This window comes from Triturus cristatus, chromosome 11 (assembly GCF_964204655.1).
Source record: "Triturus cristatus chromosome 11, aTriCri1.1, whole genome shotgun sequence".
In the NCBI taxonomy this organism is placed as follows: domain Eukaryota; kingdom Metazoa; phylum Chordata; class Amphibia; order Caudata; family Salamandridae; genus Triturus; species Triturus cristatus.
In genome coordinates this window covers 289934001-289958407 of record NC_140594.1, presented here as the reverse complement: position 1 = coordinate 289958407, position 24407 = coordinate 289934001, and the positions used below count along the sequence as shown (strand labels likewise).

Genomic DNA, 24407 nt, shown 5'->3' with positions numbered 1-24407 from the left:
CCTTTCCCATTTTGGATGAGTGTTGTACCAAATACCAATACACTGATTTGTAAATCCTGAAAAGGATTTTGATTAAGGTCTGCATTGTAAAACTTAAGCAAACCAAAGAAAACTTCTCTAAATCTGGTCCTAATAATCTGTTTATTTTTTAAATTGTACAGTGAGGGGTAGATACCTGTATAAAATAAATCTGAGAAATGCTATTTTTGGCTAGGTTTGTGCTGCAGAAATACCACAAGCACCTTCATACAAAAGAAGTGGTCTGAAAGAATGTTATACTTTGCATTCAGATAAGTGTAACAACCAGTAGCAGCTTGCATAGGGCGTGCAACAGGGCAGTGGGACGGGAGGGGCAGGGTGGGGGGGTAGTAAACACGGACATGCGACGGACGAAGGTAAGTAATTATTACGTTCCTCCGTTCTGTCGTATGTCATTGTTTGCTACCCTCCCACCCGGTCTCTCCCCCGCCCGCAGCACGCCCTATACGAGCCGCTACTGTTAACCTGTGCTGCTACTCACATACTCCTGACTCACTGGGACTTGCCTTATTTTGAGGTACAGAGCATTATCTGAATCTGTTTGACATGGTAACCAGTGGCAAAAGAACAAACAAAACAGTGGTTAAATGAAAAATGTTCAAAAAGGTATGTGTCAACATGTAATTTTATTTATCGAAAGCACATATTTGGCCCCATAGGGGCCAGGATACCAAACAAGAGGAAAAATCCAGAAAAAAAAGTCCAGTAAAAAACAAAAAGGAGGGAAAAAAAGGCCAGACTACTGCAACCAGAAAAAATTGCTTAACGAAAACCAGCAAGTTCGTTGTTTGATTCTAGATGCGGAGTTTTCTTTAATCCTCTCCTAGCATTACACATCTTTGTAGCCAGCTTCCTTCTCATACTTCTGTAGTCCAGTGATGGCCAGCCATTGCTACTGCATACAGACTTCATAAACTCTGGAAAAATAAAACATACATCAGTATCATGTCACCACCACTATTTTTAGATTTTAAATGGGCTGATCTGTCTTTAAAAAGTTTCAGTACCATTATTTCATATAGAGTGCCAGATGAGATATGGTTAGGGTTACAAGGGTTCACAAGTGTAACATTAAGGGCAGTTGGTCAAAGAGGCACAGGTGAGAGCAAGGCATTGATGAAGAGGGGGCGGAAGGTGAGGAAAGAAAAAAGTTCCTTTATGGACTTAAGAGTGAAGCAGCAAGTTGTGGATTCAGGAAATCTGTTGGAGTTTCAGGAAGGACACAGAAATGTGCACCTTCAACAAAGGTCTTAAATGTTGTGCAATGGGACCCCTGATGATAAAAGATGAGGTCCCCTCCAAAACTTCAGATAAAACGCAGGGCAGCAGGAGTGGGCATGGCTCAGAGCAGGCGTACATTTCTGTAGCTCTAAATCCACACTAAATAGGAGAATTATTAAGGAGCAAACGTGACCGACGACAGAAATTGAACACAAAGCACCACCACATAACTGGTGTGTAGCCCCTGGTCCCCAATGACCATTACAGCCCAAAGTAGAAGTCTGTCTTCTCTGCCTCTTTCACCCATTTGAAACGCTGGGGTACTTGGAAGAAAGACTGTACCGATGTAGAGGAATTGAAACAAACATGTGCCATAGTCATATTCTGTAAACACAGTCACGCTTCCTCTGCAAACAAAGTAATCAGTGCCAGATTTCTTTACAAAACCATCCTGGAGGCAGAACTCTACTTGCAATGTTCATATTTTGAAAACAGTCTAACTAGCATAGGGACTAGAAATAAAAATTGGAGCTTACAACCAAGTGCTAGGGACAGGACCAACTGGTCTATTAATCATAAAAGCTGCAATTACAGTATTTTATAAGTTCAGTTTGCTATCACCCATTCATCCAGTTTGAGCCCCTCACCTGGACCACAGACTTAGAAATGAAATCCCAACTCAAGGCTTTGTGCCAGATTTGTAGCACAAACTCAGCACACATTGTTAATAAATGACAAGCCACCCCCATTGTTCTTCTTGCTCATTTGCAGACATCTGTTGAGTAATGATGGAGTCATCGTACCATTATATGATACAAGACCACATATGCAAACCTTCTTTAACACCATGTATAATAATGAATTTTCACAATCCAAGATAGACAATGTTAAGTTGAACATTTGTAATATCTTACCAAATAATGCCTCGACCTTCTCCTCATCAAGGACAGCTGCTCCAGAAGGAGACTTCGTTACACCTTTTGCAGAAGCAAGTTCTTTTGGAGAAAAAAGTATTTCGCTGATACCATTGAGAAGAAAACCCGCACTGTCTCTAGCTGCCTTGGCTTCCTCCAAGAGTTTGTGCAATTTTCGCTTTGGAACGAGAACATCTTTGAACCGTGAAGGATCATTTGAGTCCTTCACCAACTGCTGCATATCAGGCTGCAAAATAATACAACTATTAACTATTTGCCATCATGTTAGGTTAAATATTAAAAAATATATGAGTTTTATATTTTGATTTGGCATCTATACATTGTGTTGTATATTGATTCTTAACATGGCTGACTGTATTAGTTAGTCCTTTCTTAGTGTTATTACCTCCTCAGCCTACCACATTACCTAAGAGTATTCTAGCCTGTACTCTAGCATTCTACACTTGTCAGCTGATGGCCTGGTCAGCTGGTGAGGTTTTCTGTACTCTGCTGTAACTTGAATAAATCTACTTATATCTAACAAGAAGCTTCAAGAACATTTTACAACACTTTGCTAACAATGTAATATTTGCTAGGGTAGCGCCTCGAGTATAAGGCAGCCATATTTAAAAACATAGCATGCAGAAAGATTTCAAAGTCCTCATGCAGGAAATCTACAAGGTTTACCCTATATACACTTCAACTGGGCTAAAAGAGTGGCAGAGAAAAGAAGTACCTTTTGTACAGTGAATGATCGACTGTATATCTTTGATGCTGCTGTATCTGTTACGTTGCTTGCATTGGTCAAAGCAGACATCACAGCTTGCAAATACTCTAATGCCAACTCCCTATTGCAAGTGCCTTGCAACTGTGCTATAATCAAATAAATACAGTTGTTAAAGGCAGCAGATAATACAATAGTCACATAACGAGCATACTTTTTGGCAATGAATGTGTTGTCGGTGGAAAAAATGATTATTAATGGGAATTTGTTGCAGTTTACTTGGGAAGGTAGAATATTAAGCACGCACCCTTTAAGTGTTCGATTTCAGCTCGTAACTGTACACACTCCTCATTCTGACAGGAACCAGGGCCAACGGAATAGTTTTCATTGTGATTAATTATGGCCAAGGAGTTATATACCATTTCCTTAGAGAGAAAGCAAATCATAATTAGGCCATACAGGTGGAAATGCAATTTCCTATGTATCTTAAAAAAAACACAAAAAAACATTACCCCAGTGTTGAATAATGGACTTTCCTCCGTCATCAAATGAAAGGATTCTTCACTGTCCTGAGGGGAGGGGGGGGGGGGGGGGGGGGGGAAGAGAAAAAAAATCATTAGGCCCTTATTTACACTGACCATGTCAAACAGTTTTCCATTTGTCTATTCATATTTCACAGGTAGGTATATGTGCCTTATTGTTGAGGAAATGAATGCCCCATATTAATTCTATGCTTTAATGAGTATCTAGGCTTTTTGTAGAGATAACAGGTAGAAGTTGTGGTTTTGGCACCAAAAGGCAAATTGTGTTAACCAAGGAAAAACGGCTGGCATACAGGCTTAACAATATGCAAATGTGTATAATGGCAGCACTCATTTATCTCTGCTTACATTCTGGTCAAAGTTTTCGTTGCTTCCAAACAGGTCATCACGGCACGGGGTATGGTTCATATCCACAGCTGTTGCTGCAGATGGAAAGTCACTGTAGGCCAGGCAGTGTGACTGAGCCGTGAGCCACAAATTCTTGTGGTGTCAAAATATGTGGTGCCGAGTGTACCATCATTTTAGGATCTTGTTTGCAGGGTCTAGAAGGTGTTACTTCTTTGCTCGCAACAGCCAGTTCTCGTGCAGGGAATAGTTTTTTGGGCATTAACTGGTGCCGTGGTGAAAGGGAGGCATGTTTTTGTCCTTGATATTTGGATTTAAGTTGGGACTCCAAGACAAGTTCATTGTCACATTCTACTGCGTCTTTTTTACTTGTGGATTTAGGATGAAGGACACTTCAAGGTTTTCAAGTTTCTGCAAATTCATCCGCGAACTCGCATCACCATGCTGAGAAGTTGTGCTTTCGGCATGAGCTTTGTTACCAACTCTTGTAGAATCCAGTCCACTCTGCTTGGCTATTTTGTCCTTACATCTTTTCTCTGCAATTTCTTCCTCTTGGAGTTCGCGTAACACCCTCTTAAGTCTCCCAGCGCTTCCCCGATTGCCACAGTCCATTAACAACTGCTTTTCCTCCTGTGCCCTTTGAAGTAACACCTGTTTTAGACCCTCTGTTGTGCCAGAATAGCTTGCAATTATGTCTTCAAAATTAGCCTGAATCATTAGACACGGTTTCTTCACTAAAAAGAGAAAAAAAAATATTTACATATAAACTTCAAAACAGAGATAAGAACATAGTGCTCAATTGCAATATATCTTCACGCGCTAGACAGAATATATAAATAAAGAGGTATGGATAATAAAGGATAAATGTACAATCTATCCATAACCACAAAAAGAAAGTGACAAAAATAAATAAATGTGTTAAAAATAACCACTGACTTATACACTGTTTGCTAAAGCACATTGTATGCTCTGTTGTGTATAATAGAAAACGTATGTGTCATTTTGCGTTTATCACACTATCCACTTTGTATAATGCGCATAGCGTCAGTTCCACATCATCATTTGCACAAGTGTTGAGCACAAAAAAAACGGATTTTTGCCATAAAGCGTTACACCAAAACCTTTTGGAAAGACACTTCTCTTTGTAAAAGCTGTTTGTAGTTTACCCAGTTTGTCTCCTTCAAAATTACTTTTAGCCAAAATGTTGTTCCACCAGATCCCTTATCTTTAAACTTTAAATGTGCACACTGGTATTGTTGTGAGTACGGAAGATGAGACTTGCTACTAGTAACAAGTGGCCTGCTTAGCGCCAGAGCGCCCTGTGTTTCATGTTGCTTAGTGCCCTTCCATTTCTAGTGCTTTGCAGCTTTATTAAGACTTTTTTTTAGTGTTTCTGGTTGCTCAAATGGATCTAATTTCTGTTATTTATATATTTCCCTCATCTTCATTGTTTGATTTTTGTTCCCAGGAAAGTGTCACTCATAGTCGTTGAATGTCACTCCTAATTACAGTGAAATATGAAAATGTCACACATACGCAATCTGAAACCATGGCAGCTATGATAGAGGCATCATAGTCTTTCCACTTTTAGGTGCGTGAAATTCTATTTCCAACCTTTAACGCTGCATACATTTTGCTATTCATGCACAGCATCATTTCTGCCCTTTTTGTTTATTAAAAATTGCAAAGCAATTTTTCACCTTTGTATAAAAATGCACAACCACGCGATATAATCACCCCGCAAACTTTTACTCCGCATATGCCTTTACCACGCATGCCATGACAACGCAAAGGCGTGCATGGTGAATGCATAAACTTTGTAAAAGTGTTTATGGTAAATATATATACATTTTTTAATATGATATGTATATTATATATTTAATTTTAATTATTTTTTTTTAAAAACTAAAAACCCCAAAAGTCCTTTTTTATGCCAATAACTAAACACCCCTAACATTGTTAAATTACCCATACCACCCCAATACCCATGCCCACTAAAATCTTAAATTACCCTTGGAACCCCAAATCCACACTGAACCCTAAAACACACCCTGACCACTAACAATACCCCTACACCCCCAATCCCACCCTGATACCTTAAACTACCCTAGCACCCCAAAACCTAAACTGAACCCTGTACACTAAAATTACCCTGAGCACCCCAAAAACAAAACACACCCTGATCCCTAAATTTTCTACTACACCCCAAACCTAAAGCCACCCTGAACCCTAAAAATCCCCCAGCACCTCTAAACCCAAACACACCCTGAACCCTAAAAATTCCCCTACACCCGAAAACCCTAACCCACCATGCCACTTAAAAATACCCCAGCACCCCAAAAACTAAACCCACCCTGAACCCTAAAAATACCCCAGCACCCCAAAACCCAAACATACCCTTAACCCTAAAATGACCCATAACCACTAAAAATAAACCTGCACCCCAAAACCTAAAATGACCCTGAACCCTAAAAATACCCCTGCACCCCAAAACCTAAACCCACCCTGAACCCCAAAAATACCCTGGGCACCCCAAAACCCAAACATGTCCTTAACCCTAAAACTACCCCGGACCACTACAAATAAACCTGCACCCCAAAACCTAAACCTTAAAAATACCCCTGCACCCCAAAAACTAAACCCACCCTGAACCCTAAAAATACCCCAGCACCCCAAAACCCAAACATACCCTTAACCATAAAATTAGCCATGACCACTAAAAATAAACCTGCACCCCAAAACCTAAAATGACCCTGAACCCTAAAAATACCCCTGCACCCCTAAACCCACCCTGAACCCCAAAAATACCCTGGGCACCTCAAAACCCAAACATGCCCTTAACCCTAAAACTACCCCTGACAACTACAAATAAACCTGCACCCCAAAACCTAAACCCTAAAAATACCCCTGCACCCTAAAACCTAAACCCACCCTGAACCCTAAAAATACCCCAGCATCCCAAAACCCAAACCCACCCTGAACCCTAAAATTACTCCTGACCACTAAAAATAAACCTGCACCCCAAATCCTAAACCCACCCTGAACCCTAAAAATACCCCTGCACCCCAAAACCTAAACCCACCCTGAACCCTATAAATACCCCAGCACCCCAAACGCCTTAACCCTAAAATTACCCCTGAACCCCAAATCATATAACCCTACACTCCAAAACCCAAACCCTATACATACCTTATACTTCCATATAAATCACATATGCTTCTACCATTCATGCATTTACAACAAATTTCGTTGTAAAAGCATGTGTGGTAAATGCATATGCATTGTAATGCCATGCGTTGTAATGGCATTGCCGAGTAATGGTAGTTGCATTGTGAAGGTATGCGGGGTGATGGTAGTAGTGGTAAAAGATTAGTTGTAATGGGTGTTTACCTCTTGCACTAGAAGTATAATCATTCTCAAAACATAAGGAGCAATTTCATCATGTTAAGAAGAAATGATGCTTGTGGAGATTTGGATGTTTATTTTCAAATCATCAAGCACAATTGGATCTTATGAAGTAATCACATACTCATTCTTAAATCCTCCTGAAGTCATCAGGAATAGTCACACCTTGTGAAGTCATCGCATACTCATTCTTAAGTCTTCCCGAAGTCATCAGGAATAGTCACACCTTGTGAAGTCATCGCATACTCATTCTTAAATCCTCCTGAAGTCCTCAGGAATAGTCACACCTTGTGAAGTCATCAGATGCTCATTTTCAAGTCATCCACAAGTCATCGAGCTCAAGTTTCTAAACTCTGCTGATGACTTCAAGAGCTTGATGATGTCTGATGATGTGAAAATTACTTCTAGAGTAGTTGGATGATCATCCAATGACTCTGGGATTGCTTCTAAAGTAATCCTGTTTGACCTGGCATACCCTTCCTGAGTGTTGAGGGGCTTGTACCCTCTGATGTGAGGAATGGGGCATGTGCAACATCGGCTGGCTCAGAATGTAGGGAATTCCTGGCTGCTACAAATCCCCCGGGAAGAGCCAATCAGCTGCAGAGACCGACATGGGCTCCTTACAGCATTCTGTGTGCCTGTTTGTTGTAGCCCCCCCCCCCCCCCCACCTCCTTTCCCGTAAACCCAGATGAAATGCCCACGCAGCGTCCTCGTGGAGGAGGCATGGTGGCGTGGCGACAGGTCTTTGGTGCGCGTGTCAGTCATGTAGTCCGTTTCGCCGGATTTGTGTGCTTTGTGACTAACGAGTCCACGAGGACGCTAAGCGGCAGGATGTTCTCCTATCTATTCTGGCTTGGACGAGCCGTGCACTGCTATCAGATCACCGCATCTCCGATGGGGAGAGCGGCTACTCAAGTAATTGGAAATGCCCAGTCCCGATCACAGTAAGAATATTTTTAGCACAGAATCCACCCCTTTTTCTTAACTGAATACTTTAATATTGCCACATTGTAATCTCCCTAAATATACCCTTTTCACTCAACAGGGTTGTATTTACATTATGCAAGCACTTCTCTAGTCTACTTTCACTGCATGCAAGTCAACATTTGTATTGCCTTCTACAATTAGTTGTATATTTTTAACTGTAGGAAGAAACAGTGGTCGAAGTGGAGAAAAAAAGAGTAGGGGAACTGTGGGCAGAGAATCGGAGGGCGGGAATAACACAAGGATTGGATAAGTGGGTGGAGTCAGAGGTGTGGCTAGAATGCGCAAAACATCACAATTTTTAGTATTTGTTTGGCATTTCAATGATCAGCTACAGCGCATTATATTATTTAATTCAATGAATGGATACACAATTATTTAAGGCTTAATTTGAGCTATTGATATTAGAATACGTTCACAAAGTGGGATATGTTTCCAATCACAGAATGTCCCAAATATGCTTAAAAATAGATGTACAAGCTATATGTCTCCGAGCCATGGAGTTTCTGTCATCAGCACTTCTCTCTGGTTCCGCAAGACCAGATCAAACATGAACGGCAAAATATTCTAGTTTGCAAACGTTTTCCATATAATTATGGCTCTACCATATTTGCCACGTAATACATCTGCTGCATAATCTGACAATTTTAACTAATAAATTGTTTGTAGCTTCAACAGATCAAAAAGTTACAAAAAATGGGACTAATGATGCTGCAAAGTGGACACCCCTTTGCAAAGGTTGACTGATCCCCTTTCTTACTGATTCATTTGTATGTTACCCTGGTACTAATAAGGCAAACTATTTGCAGAGACTGTTAGCATGTGTAAAATGCCAAAATAATAAAGTATTAGAGAATATACTGCATTAAACTGCAGCATTTTTTGCTGCATAATTTAGTCAACACTGCAGCATAATTTTGTCTTTCATTGCTCCATAATTCCAGTGCCCCCAAAGCAGGTAGCACATGTTAAAAGTGCTTGTACATGAAGCAGAGAGACTGTGGAGTTTGCAAACTTAGTTTGGTGTGCATGCAAATCATGCATTACTGATCCTGGGTAAGTTGCAGCTACTACTGTTGAAACAAGGCCAATGGAGGTACCAATGGGTGAGGCGGACTGACCTCAGGGGCAGGGCCGGCTTTAACGCTAGTGGAGCCCTGTGCGACAATGTTGGTTGGTGCCACCCAATGACACCCTTTGTCACGGATTCCCTCACTACCACCCTTTAACAGTGTCCCCCAAGTCTCCATAACCCCACACTCCATCAGATGCATTTATTTTGATTTACAGCACCACTCATACCAGTGTAGGGTGGCAGAGCACTTTACATCACACAAATTACACAGAGACAATCAATCATACTTGTGTAAATCATTATATAGGAAACTTTACATAAGACAGAGGACTACAAAGTGTAGGAGTCACATGATAACCATACTAGAGGGCCGTATAGTTTAATAGTGATTGGTCTGGAGAAACACAAACTCAGAATTTAAATTGTAATACCATGGCTGGTGGTTCTCTTTAATAATCAGAATTGATTTATATCCAAATGAACACTTTTTGCAACATTAGGATAATCAAAAACTGGGAGGGAAAAAAAACATAACGCTCTAATCTATACCTTGCAGTTTGCATGCAGCTTTTTAGTGACAGTTAATAGCTCACTGTTCCATGTTAGGATTTTAACTTGTGAACTGCAAGTAACAAAAGGATCACTCTGACAAAAGCACTAACCCACTGACCTATTTGGATTATGTGCACTTTGTGATCTGCATGGTGCAAGTTTTTTGCAGCAGGTACATTAACCCTCTATGCTACCTTTCCATGAGTCGAAACTTCCACTAGACTAAACTCCTATCTCTCTCTAGGAAGAACATTAATCACTGAAGTTATCATGACATTTTTTTTGTTGCCGAAACGTGCTGGAGGCAAGGAAGGAGGCAGCAAGTGCTTTTAAAACCATAATATCCTTGCAATCACGACTCCCCCACCCGAAGTCAGCGACCGGTGTGGTCACACAGTTTGCACCGCCCTAGAGCTGGCCCTTCTCAAGGGTCCTGTGACCTCAGTGACAGAGTCACTGTTGCTGTAGGGTATGCTGCTTCATAGGTCTGCCCGCAAGACTGGAGGTGAACTTCAGTATGGATTGTGGGGGATAGGCCTTCAAGGTTCACCCACACTTGCCACCTGCTGGTGCTAAGACACCAGGGCTTCTAAGGTCTAGCATGGGAATGCGCTTCCTCAGGAGAGTGGTCTGGTGGACTGGTCATGAAGTTACCTGGTTCCCCTGTTCCAAATTCAGCAGCTCTGACCATAGTGCCACATCCTCTCCCCCACTGAACACCATACTGCCCCACTGAGAGAAACTCGCACTGCCTTCAACTACAACCCAATTGTGCCCGACGATAAACACCTGGATGCGACTCAATTCAAATTACGCGCAAGACGTGTAATATGCTGCCTAAAAAAAAAAAGTGACAACATCCTGGGAAAACTAATCGCTCATAGGGAATGCAAGATTAAGTAAAGCATGTGAAATGTAAGCAGGAACAACACAGTTACTTTAACGCTTTTACACTCACTATTCAGAAATCAGTGTGTGTTTTTGCCTGAAAAGTTAAGGACATGACTACAGGGCCCGTAAGGGACTCATTTCAATGTCCATTTCTTATATACTTACAAAACGCGAGCAGTATGGTTCAAAAAGACCACATCCCTGAACATAGAGCCGCAGTACGCATTTTGTTTTCCAATCTACCTACTAACCAGGTATTGCAGTATCTCCAGGATTGTTGCACTTCCCCAACCAGGAAAAAAACATGTTTTTCAAAGAAAGACAAGAAAACAAAAGTAGCGATTCACTGGCAAACTCTGTAAAGTGGCGCTAATGTTTCGGTGTGAATAAAACCAATCTGGCCACTTTGCGGCCCCTATGTTTTGTTTAGTTATTTATTTGTCATACTTTGAACCTTTTCCTGAGGCTGAACTTTGGAATAGAAAAATGTCAAATAGACAGCATTTCCATCAAAAGTGCTTTTCTTTTTGGATCCATTTCACAAGGGAACAAATACACGAAAGGAGAAAAGATAGGGTGAGGACCCTGTTTGTTGAAGTCACGATTTTCACTAAATCAGGAGAAGCGAGACAGAAAAGATGGAAGAAGAGGAAGAAAGAGAGAGAGGGGGGTAGGGGGACAGCTGCCAGTGGCAGAGCAGAAGTGCACACTGTCCTGGTCTTCTCTGGGCAAGAAGGAAAAGATAGAGTCCTCTTCCTTCTCTGCCCACCCGCCCGTTCCCGAACGGCCACGAATGCCGAGCCCCCTTGGATATTTGCCCTATCCTGGGACCCATGTTTAAAAAAGAAAGTAGGGGAACGGAATCCATTTAATTAAAGAAGTAGCCGGGGCACGGCGTGCCCTGCCGATCCCGCCCACTTCGACCACTGGGAAAAAATAAGGGATATTATGCCCCTCCAAGTTGACACTAGCCACCACCATCCCGACATATCTGAGCCCACCAGTTAACCTCAGTCTGGGCCTGCGATAATTCCGGTCACCATACACACAGTGGTCCCTGACTGAGCGAACACGACCTCCAACAATCAGCCAGATATATTGTAATAGGGTAGGTTTTAGAAGTGGCGTTGAATCCCCGATCATCTTCTTTATTGGCTGGCGTCATCGGTTATGGTAAACGCTGGCTTCTGATTGAAAATTAGGCTTCTTTGTTACCGCCCGGTCACCTTTTGGGACTGCCCATCCGGACTGGATCGTTTACTTGCGGCGTTACACGGTGGGCGTTATCTGGTGGGAGAGCACTATTTTTAAAACGGACACTGTGCTATGCGCTCAAAATTGTATGCTTTTTATTACTTTAATGAGCGCGGCGTCCGCTAGGAACACCGCGCTCACTTTATTTATTTATATTTAGCATTTATGTTGAGCGCGGTCTCCACTTCAGGGATACCGCGCTCTGTTGTTTTTTACATTAAAACTGAGCGCGGCGCAGCTTCAAGGACACCGCGCTCGGTTTTTTATATTTTTTTTTACTTTAACACCGAGTGCAGCGCCTGTTTCAAGGACACCGCTCTCGTGTGTTAAAAGTTTTAAAAAAAACAAAAAACGAGTGCGGTGTCCTTGAAGCGGCGCCGTGCTCAGTTTTAAACTTAACCATTTGCAATGTAATTGGACCTATTGCATTGCAAATGCTTGTGGTTAGCCTGCCTTGCAGTTAGAATCGATCGGGCTTTGTTTACTTCCCTTTATTTGATGTGTGCTTAATCTTTCCTTCTGGATGTCGCCTGTTAAGCTTAGGCGCGCTGTGTTAATATTTTCTTTTCTTTTTTTGTCTGGCAATGGGACTCACAGTGTGTGTGTTTATTGCGTTTACACTTTCTCTCCTCTAGCCACCATAACTTTTTTGTGGTGTAAGAAAGTAATGAAGCCAGCGTGTACCTTCCGCTTTTCTAGAAGACCAGGGATTCCCAGGGACTTCTAACGTAAGCACGAGGAGACACTTACAAACAGCTGCTCTACCAGACCTGGAGGTGATTCCTCCTTGCTTCGGGCGCAGCACTGCCCTCGCCGAGCTCCTAAAGAGGCACAGGCCAAGCACAACTCCACTCGCTGCGGTGTGCACAGAGGCCCTGGGGTGCAGCCTGGTTTTACTTTCAGATGAGAATATAAAGCAACTAAAGAGTGTCCTTCCAGTGTGATCACGTGGTGCTGTGTAGCGCCAAACAAAGCGCCTCTTGTCACTATTAGCAGGAGAACGACCGGTAATGCAATCGTTCGAGGTTTCAGTGAACAGCAACATGAGCCTTCACTGTTTGTCATGGAGTGCACAAGAAGCAAGTGTGTCATTTGTGCAAGACCCGCATATGGAAACCAGCAGCTGATCTCGTGACAGGTACTGGTGCGTACCTGCATGTGTGTGCGTGCATGTGTGCGCAAGTGTGTGTGTTCGCCCATGTGTGTCTGTGTATCTGTGTGTGTGTATGTTTGTTTGCATCTATGTATGTGTGGCCATGTGTGTGTGTGCGTGTGTGTGTGTATGCATGTATGTTTGTTTGTCTGTGTGTTACAGTCCAGACCCGTGAAATGTTTCTCTCTGCCAACGAAGGGCTCATGCAGGACATCTGCTAATCGGGGAGCACATTTTGGATCCTATTGCAGTTTCCATCGTCCAAGTAAAATACCAAATCCAGAAATAGGATTAAAAAAAGATAGAGGCAATGAAATTGATAACCTCGAAGTATGGGGGTGTCATGATATAAATTTTACCCCCCTGTTTTGTCGATGCCTACTTTTACGGTCAAAAACAGAAGCTCTTTTTGGTTTTAGGGAAAAAAATCTAACCACAATGAGAGAGATTTCAACCTCCTGCAGGGGTGCATTCCTGGGTACACGGCTACATGCTGTGTCTAAAAGGGCAACAGGAAAGCAGTGAACTTCATATTTGGTTAAGAGCCGCCCCTCCCTCCAAACTTTGGAGCCCTCCAATCCAGGATCCCGGCGCTATCTGTCCTCACCGGGTGATCTTGGCAAATCGCTTTGCTCCCACCGTGCCGGCTGCACTCCTGACAAACGTGGACGTGGTTAGAACGGTCTGAGGGCCAGTATTCACCTTAATTGTGACATATTTGGTAATACTGAAGAGGTAATTGATTGGCCAAGAGTTCCATTAAGGGCCACCTCAGCCTTTCATCTTTCCAAATCGGCACACTGGCCACCAGGGCTGTAAGTGGGATGAAAAAACTGAGGGGTCTCTCAAAGGGGCGTGGCCAATGAAATTAAGGGCGTGGCTTAAAAACACGTAAGCTAAAAATCTGCTCTTAGCATAGTGTGCCGCCCGACTTGTATTTTGCGGTTTCTGTCATTGCATCCAGATATATGATACAACAAGTAACATCGTACCTACAGCTTTGTCAATGGATATTAGTTGGATAAGATAGGCAGCAACTATGGCTTGTATATAATATTGAAAAAGCTTCCACTTAAAGCCCTGGTGACACCACGACAATGTTGTTGCTCCTGAATTTCAAAAAGAGAAGGGAAATCCTGAGAGAAAATTACTCTTTAAAGGAATTCCCTCCCCTACAACGCTTACCTGCCATGACGTCATGCCGTAACTTTTCCACTACTGAGAAGGGAGCAGTGTGAGCACGCGCACACATGGATGTGCCTGCTGTCACTGCAGTCTGGAAAAAAATGGACCGCCTCTTCAAGGGCACAAAACAGAGCCCAATAGAGACCCGTTTCTAGCCCCCCTTTAAAAAACTGCCGGTGCTCAGCACTGGTGAGACCCGGCCCACTTAAAGGCCTGCTGGCCATCGTCACCGGGTGTCAACCTGACGCAGGGGTAAGAATCGGTATAGCTCCTTCTTTAAGCAATTTATTGGCAAAAAAACGAGTTATTCATGGCCACCGATATTTTAGAAATCAAGTTGATTATTTTTGAAAATAATAAATACAAAAATCACTTTTCCAGCTAATCTCCAAATTTGGAGTTACACGACTGAAAATAGGCAAAGGAGGTAAAATGTTGGTAGCAGACAGCTGACCGTAAAGTGCTGAAAATCAATGAGTTTTTGTGATCTGCTTTTTTTGCACACCTTTTTAACCTAAAGCAACTTTTTATACATCCTTTGCACGTTTCTACACGAAAAAACATTTTGGGTGAATCCGAATTGTAGACTGCAAGTGTCTGTCCCACACAGCCCTGCGCCGTGAGTGTTTGCTTGGTGCTACTCGAGCGGACCAGCGACCAGTGCTTTAAATAGGCAGGTGCTGTCCGGTACTGAGCACCTGCACTTCTTTCATTTGAAGGGGAGAGTACCACTTCTCAATGGATGAGCACCTGTGATGGAGCTTAGATTTCACCTATAAAATGTATGCATTATTATATGACAAAAAGCTGCAGACATGAGTTTTATAATGGCACGCAGATTGTGGAAAAGCAAGTTGAGATCATAATGCTTAAGTTTGGAGGTGCTTTCATGTGAAAACATGCTTAATTAGTTGAACAGCCATGCTTATATGTGATTAATCCATATGTAATCTCACTATAGAATGCACATTAATTTAGAAAATGTATTTGTACTTTTAAAATGGCATCATGTATTTTTGCAAGAGTAGAAATGTGCTGAATTGGGTTTCACAGTGTAGAAAACCACGTGATTTTAGTTTGCTTTAGTGGACTAAATTGAAACATTAGTTTGGAATGTGCTCCTCTTTCCCTAGCCACTTTCAATGAAAGGGCCCTGATAAAAAAATCCTGCCTACAGCTTCCTTCGACCTTCAAAATGTTGCATATTTGTGTAGCCTGTTTAAACTTGAAGAGAAGAACACACTTTTTTTTTTCATAAATCACAAGACTGAAATTTGAACAAGAACAAGCCTGATAAATGACGTATCCAGCCAGCCCATGGGGAGATGATATGTCTTGAAGTTCTGATTGGACCAGCTATGAGGACTGAGCACGTGAACTTTTATTTGAAATATGGCTTACAAGTGGGAGGAGTGCCTTTGTGCCTTGCTTTTTGCCCCTCTCTTCTTTTTTCATTTTTCTGAGGGCCAGGCCCAGTTTCTGTGCTGGACACAGACACAGGGAGGGGCTGCATTCTGTGGGGGCTATGGTGCAGCTTGAGACAGAGACACAGACTAGCACAGCGAAGCAGAGGCAGAGGCAAAGAGCTGAAAGGATCAGAACAGATTTAGATTTTAGGTCCTAAACTGCATTTATTTCTCTTTATGGGATATTTTTGCCATTATTAATGATTGATTAACCTTGTAAGACTTACTCTTTTTCTTAGAAACTCTTTAAGAGTTTTGACTGACAATTTGTGCCACATTTCCCTTCCTATATGTGATGCTTATATGCAGATTGTACTATTTTCTGTATTAATGCTATTTTTCCTATTTTTCAATTCTGTAACCTGATTGATATTTGACTAATGAATAAAGAGTCAGAGAACCTTAACTTTTGACATTTTTTTTTTTGTATTCCTCATATGCCACCAGATGAAAAGGGCAATCTAGATGGGGAGCCCCTTCCCCTCTGCCCCCAATATGTATGATGCGGTTCCGATGTTTAAAGCCCAGGGGGAGAAAGAGAAGGGTCTAACCCCACTAGCATTTTACTGTTTGCTCCGTCCACTCCAACCTTCTCTCACTGAGAGGCCCCTTAACGATGTTGGAGATTGAGCCCCAACAGTGCCCAGGTAAAATCATCGGAATACCTTCATCTGTTCCGCCAGGCCATTAGAGCTGCCCATATCTTTACACCACTTGAAGGATCACAAGCAATATCGGACTCACATACAAGAATGATGTGTTTCAAACAGTCTGGAAAAGTGGGTGCCTTCTCGTTTTTCCACGCCCTGCATATTTCTCGCCTAGCTAACAACATTACATAAAAAATGAATTTAGAGTCCATGTCGATATTCCTTAGCTAGCCCAAACAAGATTATCCTTGGAGTGATTGTAAATTGTATATTCAAAACTGCCGCGATAAATTCGCCTATTCTAGTCCAATAACTCACCAGTAATGGACAATCAACAAACATGTGTATGTCGTCAGCGGCGAGGAACCTGCAACGAGGGCATCGATGTTCTAGGTTTGTAATTCTTACTAATTTCTTAGGTGAGATGTATACTCTATACAGGGTAAACAAATGATTCCTTTTGAGTGATTTGATTGATTTGATTGATTGATTTGATTTGATTTGATTTTAGGTTTTATAGAGCGCACAGCTACCCTAGGGCATCCCGGCGCTAACAAGAAAAGACCACGGTACTGAGGGAAAGAAAGGTCAGGAAGATGAGCTCAAGGGAAGAGTAGGGTTTTTAGACGTTTCCTGAACCTGAGGTGGTTGTGTTCTTGCCTCAGGGAGAGAGGAAGAACGTTCCACAGTCTAGGAGCATTATAGGAGAACAGGCGACCGCCTGTTCTGGCCTTCCTAATTCTAGGGACATTGGCGAGGGAAAGAGAGTTAGATCTTAGTTGTCGGCTTGAATGTTGTTGGGTCACGAGTGTCCTCAGAATGGGAGGGCCTTCGTTGTGCAACATTCTATGCGTAATGCACAGGGTCTTAAATTTGACCCTCTCCTTTACTGGCAACCAGTGCAGGCTTTTGAGAGCTGGTTTGGCCGAATTCCTCGCTGGGGTTCCTGTGAGTATTCTAGCTGCCGCATTCTGTGCGCGTTGAAGTCTTTGGACAACCGAGACTGGGGCCCCCAGATACAGGACATTTCCATAGTCCAGTCTGGAGTTCACAAGCCCCTGCATCAGGAGTTTCCTAGACTGGAGCGGGAGTAGATGTAAAATCTTTCGAGCCATCTTTATAAGGCCGAAACAAGTTCCCGCCGTTTTCCTAGCCTGAGTTTTAAAACTTAGGTCCTGGTCAAGCCATATCCCTAAGCTCTTGACTTCGGATTTGGGTATAGGTGGCGTTCCCATACATGGAGGCCAAGGGAGGGATATGGGGATTTTGTTAGAGGTTCCCAGGAGGAGAATTTCAGATTTCTCCCCATTCAGTTTTAACCTGGATTCGCACATCCATTGATGCACCTTCTCCAGGCAGCTGCTCAGATTAGACAAGGCGTTGTCAAGTTGGTTAAGCGAAACGACGAGCTGAGTGTCGTCCGCATACATTATTGTTTTAATGCCGAATGGCTTGACAACATCCTCAAGGGGAGCCATGTAGACATTAAAAAGTGTGGGGCTCAGGGAGGATCCCTGAGGCACACCACACTTGAGAGACTGAGCATTAGAAACGGAATGCCCGTCAACAACTTGAAAGGACCTGTCTTCAAGAAAGGATGAGATCCAGGCCAAAGCGGAGTCCGCCACTCCCATCAGACCAAGGCGCTGGACAAGGGTTGCATGGTCAACCGTGTCGAAGGCGGCACTCAGGTCGAGGAGGATCACTGCCACTGATCCTCCTGCGTCCATTATGCCCCTTGCTTCTTCGACCACGGCTAACAAAGCGGTGTCAGTCCCTTGTCCGGGTCTAAAGCCCGTCTGGGACATGCGGAGAAGATGATTGGTCTCTAAATATGCCGAGAGTTGTTGATTTGCTACCCGTTCGGCTATTTTACTCATAGCCGGTAGCAATGAGATCGGTCTAAAATTAGAAGGATCTGTGGGATCTAAGTGCGGTTTTTTAATGAGAGCCTTGACTGTGGCTTTTTTCCAGTTCGCCGGGACTATACCAGTTTTGAGGGAAGCGTTAATCAGATTGGTAAAAAGGGGGGCGATAGTGGGAGCGACTAGCTTCAGTTTACTAATGGGAGCTGGATCGGATGGGGAGCCACTTTTGATTTTCTGAAGAACGTTGAGAAACGTTTCAATGGAGATTTGAGAGAAAAAGGTTAATCTCAGGGTGTCTTGAGTGGGAGAGGAACCAAGGGCTGATTGTACGGTAGAAGGAGCTGGAAGGGAACTCAGGATTTTAGCAATTTTTGCCGAAAAGAAATCTGCCATTTGATTGCTTTTTACCCCATCCAAGTCTGAGGATGATGGAGGGTCTTGTATTTTGGTGAGGAGTTTCACTATTCGGTAGGTCTCTTTCGCGGAATTAGCAGCTAAGGCTATTTGCTCCTCAAAGTAGGAGGCCTGCGCGGTTTTTAATGCGTTTTTATAAAGCCTAATATGGGTTCTATAGTCGCTTTTGTTGGCTGTGTTCCAGTTCTTTCTCCATTGGCGTTCAAGCCTTTTTCCCTTCCTTCTTATTTTGCGTAACTCTTCAGAGAACCAAGGTAATTTGGACGATTTCCTGCTGGATGGAAGTATTTTAAATGGTAAGACTGAGTCGAGGGAGTCATTTATCCAGTTGTGAAGTTGGATTTCAGCTGACGAGGGGTTAGGGTCTACTATAGGCAAAGTGGAAGTCAGCGCGTGATTCCATAGGATAGTGTCCAATTTTTTCCAGGGACGAGAGGGGACTCGAGGAAGGGGGGTGTCAGACGGTTTACCTGGAAGTTGAAGTTTGAAAGGGACCATAAAGTGGTCTGACCAGGGCAGGGGAAGAGGGGTTTGTACGGAGAGTTTGGAAAGGTTGGAAAAGATGGGGTCCAGTAGCCGTCCTTTCATATGGGTTGGTTCATTGTTAAGTAGTTGAAGATTAAAGGAAGCCAAATCGGCTTGTAAGTCAGTGGCGAGTTTGTTGCTTTGATCATTGAAGTGGAGATTTAAGTCTCCGAGAATAGTGAAGTTTGGGGTCACACAGGCATAAGAAGCGATGGCGTCCATGAGTGAGTCTATGAAACCCCCTACCTGTCCCGGAGGTCGGTAAATTAGGGCCCCAGAAAGTGTTGTAGATGGCGGCAAGTGAAGGGAGAACAGAACATTTTCACTATCTGCAATGGGACTATCTTTAAACTGGCATAAGAATTTGTCACGATAGATGATTGCAATACCCCCTCCAATACCCTTCGGTCTATTAAGGGTTTTAATGAGGTATCCGGGGGGAAGTGCTTGATTAATGTCCGGATCAGTGCTAGGAGAGAGCCAAGTTTCTGTTAAAAACAGGACGTCTAAGTTCGACTCTGATAATAATAGGTGAATTTCTGTCTGGTGCTTTGGGAGTGACCTGCAGTTAAGCAGGGCCATCTCAATGTATACCGGTTCGGGTAGGGGGAATGGGGACAATCTGTAGTCGCAATTTGAGCAGCCCGTGGGATCAGTTTCCAGAGTGATAGTGCCACTACACCTGGTGTTTAATGGTTTCCTGAGCTGGTACAGGGTATCTAGTGAATAGTTCAGTCGAGGGCAGGTGTGACCAGCCTGGGGTATGGGCTCAGAGCTCGGTCTGGCGCGGACGGGCGCAGACGGGCTTGCCCTTGGCGCGCCTTCGGCGCGCAAACGGCGCTCCCGCTGCGCTCGTCCGCTGCGCTTCCGCCTTAGGCACATTTTATAGGGGTTGAATGAGGGAGGGGAGAGAGGGGGGTGTGGCCAAACAAGTGGGCGTGGCCTGAGTCCTCGCGCTACGAGCGTCCGAGGAGTTGAGCAATGTCGGTGTCAGCTGGCAGCGTTCAAGTCCGCTACGTGAGCTGGGTGAAGTGCTCGATTGGTTTGGCAGTTGCCAGGTGCTGTGGTGAGTTTTAAAAGCTAGCACACGTAAATCTGTGACAGTTTTAAAATAATTAAGTTTTTAAGAAGCAAAGGTAATGCGCTGCGCGCTTCTCCCGGCTTCCGCCTCAGGAGTGTGATCTGTATCTACCTGGCGCTTGTACTCAGCGTTTAAGTAGTCGCCTTGGGGGGGCGTGGCCAAACAAGTGGGCGTGGCCTGAGTCCTCGCACTACGAGCGTCCGAGGAGTTGAGCAATGTCGGTGTCAGCTGGCAGCGTTCAAGTCCGCTACGTGAGCTGGGTGAAGTGCTCGATTGGTTTGGCAGTTGCCAGGTGCTGTGGTGAGTTTTAAAAGCTAGCACACGTAAATCTGTGACAGTTTTAAAATAATTAAGTTTTTAAGAAGCAAAGGCAATGCGCTGCGCGCTTCTCCCGGCTTCCGCCTCAGGAGTGTGATCTGTATCTACCTGGCGCTTGTACTCAGCGTTTAAGTAGTCGCCTTGGGGGGGCGTGGCCAAACAAGTGGGCGTGGCCTGAGTCCTCGCGCTACGAGCGTCCGAGGAGTTGAGCAATGTCGGTGTCAGCTGGCAGCGTTCAAGTCCGCTACGTGAGCTGGGTGAAGTGCTCGATTGGTTTGGCAGTTGCCAGGTGCTGTGGTGAGTTTTAAAAGCTAGCACACGTAAATCTGTGACAGTTTTAAAATAATTAAGTTTTTAAGAAGCAAAGGCAATGCGCTGCGCGCTTCTCCCGGCTTCCGCCTCAGGAGTGTGATCTGTATCTACCTGGCGCTTGTACTCAGCGTTTAAGTAGTCGCCTTGGGGGGGCGTGGCCAAACAAGTGGGCGTGGCCTGAGTCCTCGCGCTACGAGCGTCCGAGGAGTTGAGCAATGTCGGTGTCAGCTGGCAGCGTTCAAGTCCGCTACGTGAGCTGGGTGAAGTGCTCGATTGGTTTGGCAGTTGCCAGGTGCTGTGGTGAGTTTTAAAAGCTAGCACACGTAAATCTGTGACAGTTTTAAAATAATTAAGTTTTTAAGAAGCAAAGGCAATGCGCTGCGCGCTTCTCCCGGCTTCCGCCTCAGGAGTGTGATCTGTATCTGAGTGTAGCTGACTTAACCACAGTGTGTAACATTGTAAAGGAATCCACCCACAGCTCCTGAAGATTGTTATGATCTAAATCAACCTGCTCACCCCATATTTTTAAGAGTTCGGCCTCTGGCACTTCTTCTTCACCCATCATGGCCCAATACCAAAAGGCCAGCTCTCTTTTCCAAGTCCCTTTCCTATTTACTAAATCAAACTTTGGATTAGGTGAACAAGACGTCGACACGAGAGTTGCCCACCAACCCGATAGTTGATAATATTTAAACCTGGTGAGTGTACCCCCTGTCAATCTACAGAGAGAATCCCAATCCATAAGCTGCGTATCCTTTAGAAGATCTCCCCAGTGTGTTATACCGGCCGACCTCAAGGGGCGAGCTAGTTGATCCTTTAATCACTCGGGAGTCCCTGGGGAGTCCCAAATCGGGGCCTGGGGAACATAATAGGGAATTCCCAGCTTTTTCCTGAAAAAAACCCAATTTTTGGGCTGCTGTTAAAATCTTTAGTCTCACTTTTTTATAAAACCTGGGATCTCCGAATTTAAACAGAAAGTATTCCTGACCTTGGGGTAATCCATGTAACAATGCCTGAAATAGACAGCCTAAAACAGAAGTATCTGCCTTATCAGCCATTCGTCTAAAGTTTTTTTAGTTGGAACGAGTGACAGTAAATGAGTATATCTGGGAGGACGAGACCCCCAATTTTTAGTTTCCTCCTCAATTTCTTCCATGATATTCTCGGTGACTTGGAGTTCCATATAAATGAACCTATTTTCCCCTGTATTTTAGCCATGTCTTTCGGATTGAAAGTTAACGGGATTGAATTAAATAAGTAGGTGATTTTTGGTAAAATAACCATTTTTATGAGATTCACTCTGCCGAATATATTAAGCGAGAGACCAGACCAGCGTTTTAGGAGATGACAAATCTCCTTATAAACTCTATCCAGATTTATTTTAGATAGCTGATTAATATCTTGAACTAAGTGAATTCCCAGGTACCTCATCTTAGGGTTGACAGCAGGATACTTCTTAACCTGGTTCCACTGCATAAGCTTGGTCTTCTCTCTATTTATTTTGTAGCCAGAGATTGCCCCAAAGTCTTCTGCCCGAGCAAAAAGTCTAGGGATAGCCTCTTCAGGATTCAGAGAACATTAAAAGGTCATCCGCGTAGAGAGCAAATTTCAGCTCCAAACTTGCAATATTAAAAGGTTTGAAAACAGGATCTGCTCTCAGCTTAATAACAAAAGGTTCAATGTATAAATTAAACAAAAGGGGAGCAAGGGGACATCCCTGTCTGGTGCCACGGGATATATCTACCCAATCGGTCAGAAGGCCATTTACTAGGATTTTAGCTTTGGGACTAATATATAGGGATCGAATCGAGGCTATAAAGTTCAATGGCATACCAAATGCGGCTAATGTTTCCCATAAATAGAACCAATTAACTTGGTCGAAGGCCTTTGCGGCATCAATAGCCACAATGGTCAGGGGAGATTTTTCATTAGTAGCGACATCTATAGCAGCAATAGCCTGAAACGTAAGCTCGTTCAGCTGCCTACCCGGCATAAAGCCCCTTTGATCGCTGTGAACCACTGATTTAATAACCTTAGCCAATCTCGCTGCCAGTACACCTGCAAAGATTTTATAGTCAGTATTCAACAGCGAGATTGGCCGATAGGATTCAACGGTCTGGGGGTCCTTACTGGGTTTTAATATTAAAGTCACTGTCGCTTCAGTCCATGTTTGTGGGACAGCCTCACCTGAAAGATGTATTTTATTAAATAAGATTGTGAGGACCGGTACGATTAATTCTGGACTGATTTGATACACATCTACTGGGAGCCCGTCTGGTCCCGCTGCTTTACCTTTTGCCATGCTCTTTAGTTGATTATATACTTCTCCCTCTTTGATTGGCGAGCTTAAAAAGACCCTATCTGCTTCTGTGAGATGTGGTAGGACTAGTTGATTAAGCCACATTTCAGCTCTTTCAGGGGAGAAGTCCCCACGCTCTGCATACATCCTTGACATATATTTTTGGACTTCCTCTAATATCTGACCGTTATCATAGGTCAAAATCCCTGTATCTTGTATGATTAGACTCGCAATTTGGTACTTAGCTCGATCTATTCTGGCCTTCCAGGCCAGGAGACGACCACACTTCTCCCCATAAGAAAAATTTTGTAGTCTACTCGCATCCCATCTTTCCTTAATAGCTTTATCAAGCTGGGCCTGATACTCTGCCTTTAAAGAATTCAACTCGTTTAGTATTACATCAGAGTTAGGATATTGCTTTAGGGAAGAGAGTTGAAATTGTTGTTCTTTCAGCTTAATTTTACTAAGAGAGTCTGCTTCTGCTCTCCTTTTATCCCGGTTTCTCTTAATCGTGAGTGAAGTTAATATTCCCCTCAAGAAGGACTTAAAGGCCTCCCACACAGTCTGAGCACCAGCGGACCCACAGGTGAACCTAAAATATTCTTCCATCTGTATTAATAATCGTGTTTTTACTTCTTCTATATGTAGTATTGACCTATCAAGAGTCCACCTTCTCAGTTGTACTTCTTTTACAAGTTTAATTGTTAATTCTACCATGGAATGATCAGAGAGCAGAGCAGGAATGTAAGTGGAGGAATCTACTCGAGGAAGTAGCATCTGATCTATCAAAAAAAAGTCAATCCGGGAATGATGTCTGTATCTGTGGCTATAATAAGAATAATCTCTACAATTGATATTTCTAGCCCTCCAAATATCTAGTAAATTAAAGTCTTTCATTATGTTCTTAAGTTCTAATTTCATTTTAGGTAAAGGAGTGATAGTGGCCCTAGAAGTCCTATCCAAGGTTTTATCAAAAACCAAGTTAAAATCTCCCCCCAAAATAATGGGGGCATTTAGGTCGAGAAGAGATGATTTTAACTTGACCAAATGTTCTGGACAATCTTGATTAGGACCATAATAGACAGCACATGACAAGGGAAGACTATCTACCATTAACAATGTGGACAACCATCTACCTGACGTGTCAGTAACATGTTTCTCAATTCTAATTTTACTATTTACCCGGATT

At 43.4% G+C, this 24407-nt stretch overlaps 1 pseudogene; it reads right to left on the bottom strand.

Annotated features, from left to right (window-relative positions):
- Positions 1 to 801: 801 nt before the first annotated feature.
- Positions 802 to 23935, bottom strand: LOC146784062 (uncharacterized; annotated as a pseudogene).
- Positions 23936 to 24407: the final 472 nt, after the last annotated feature.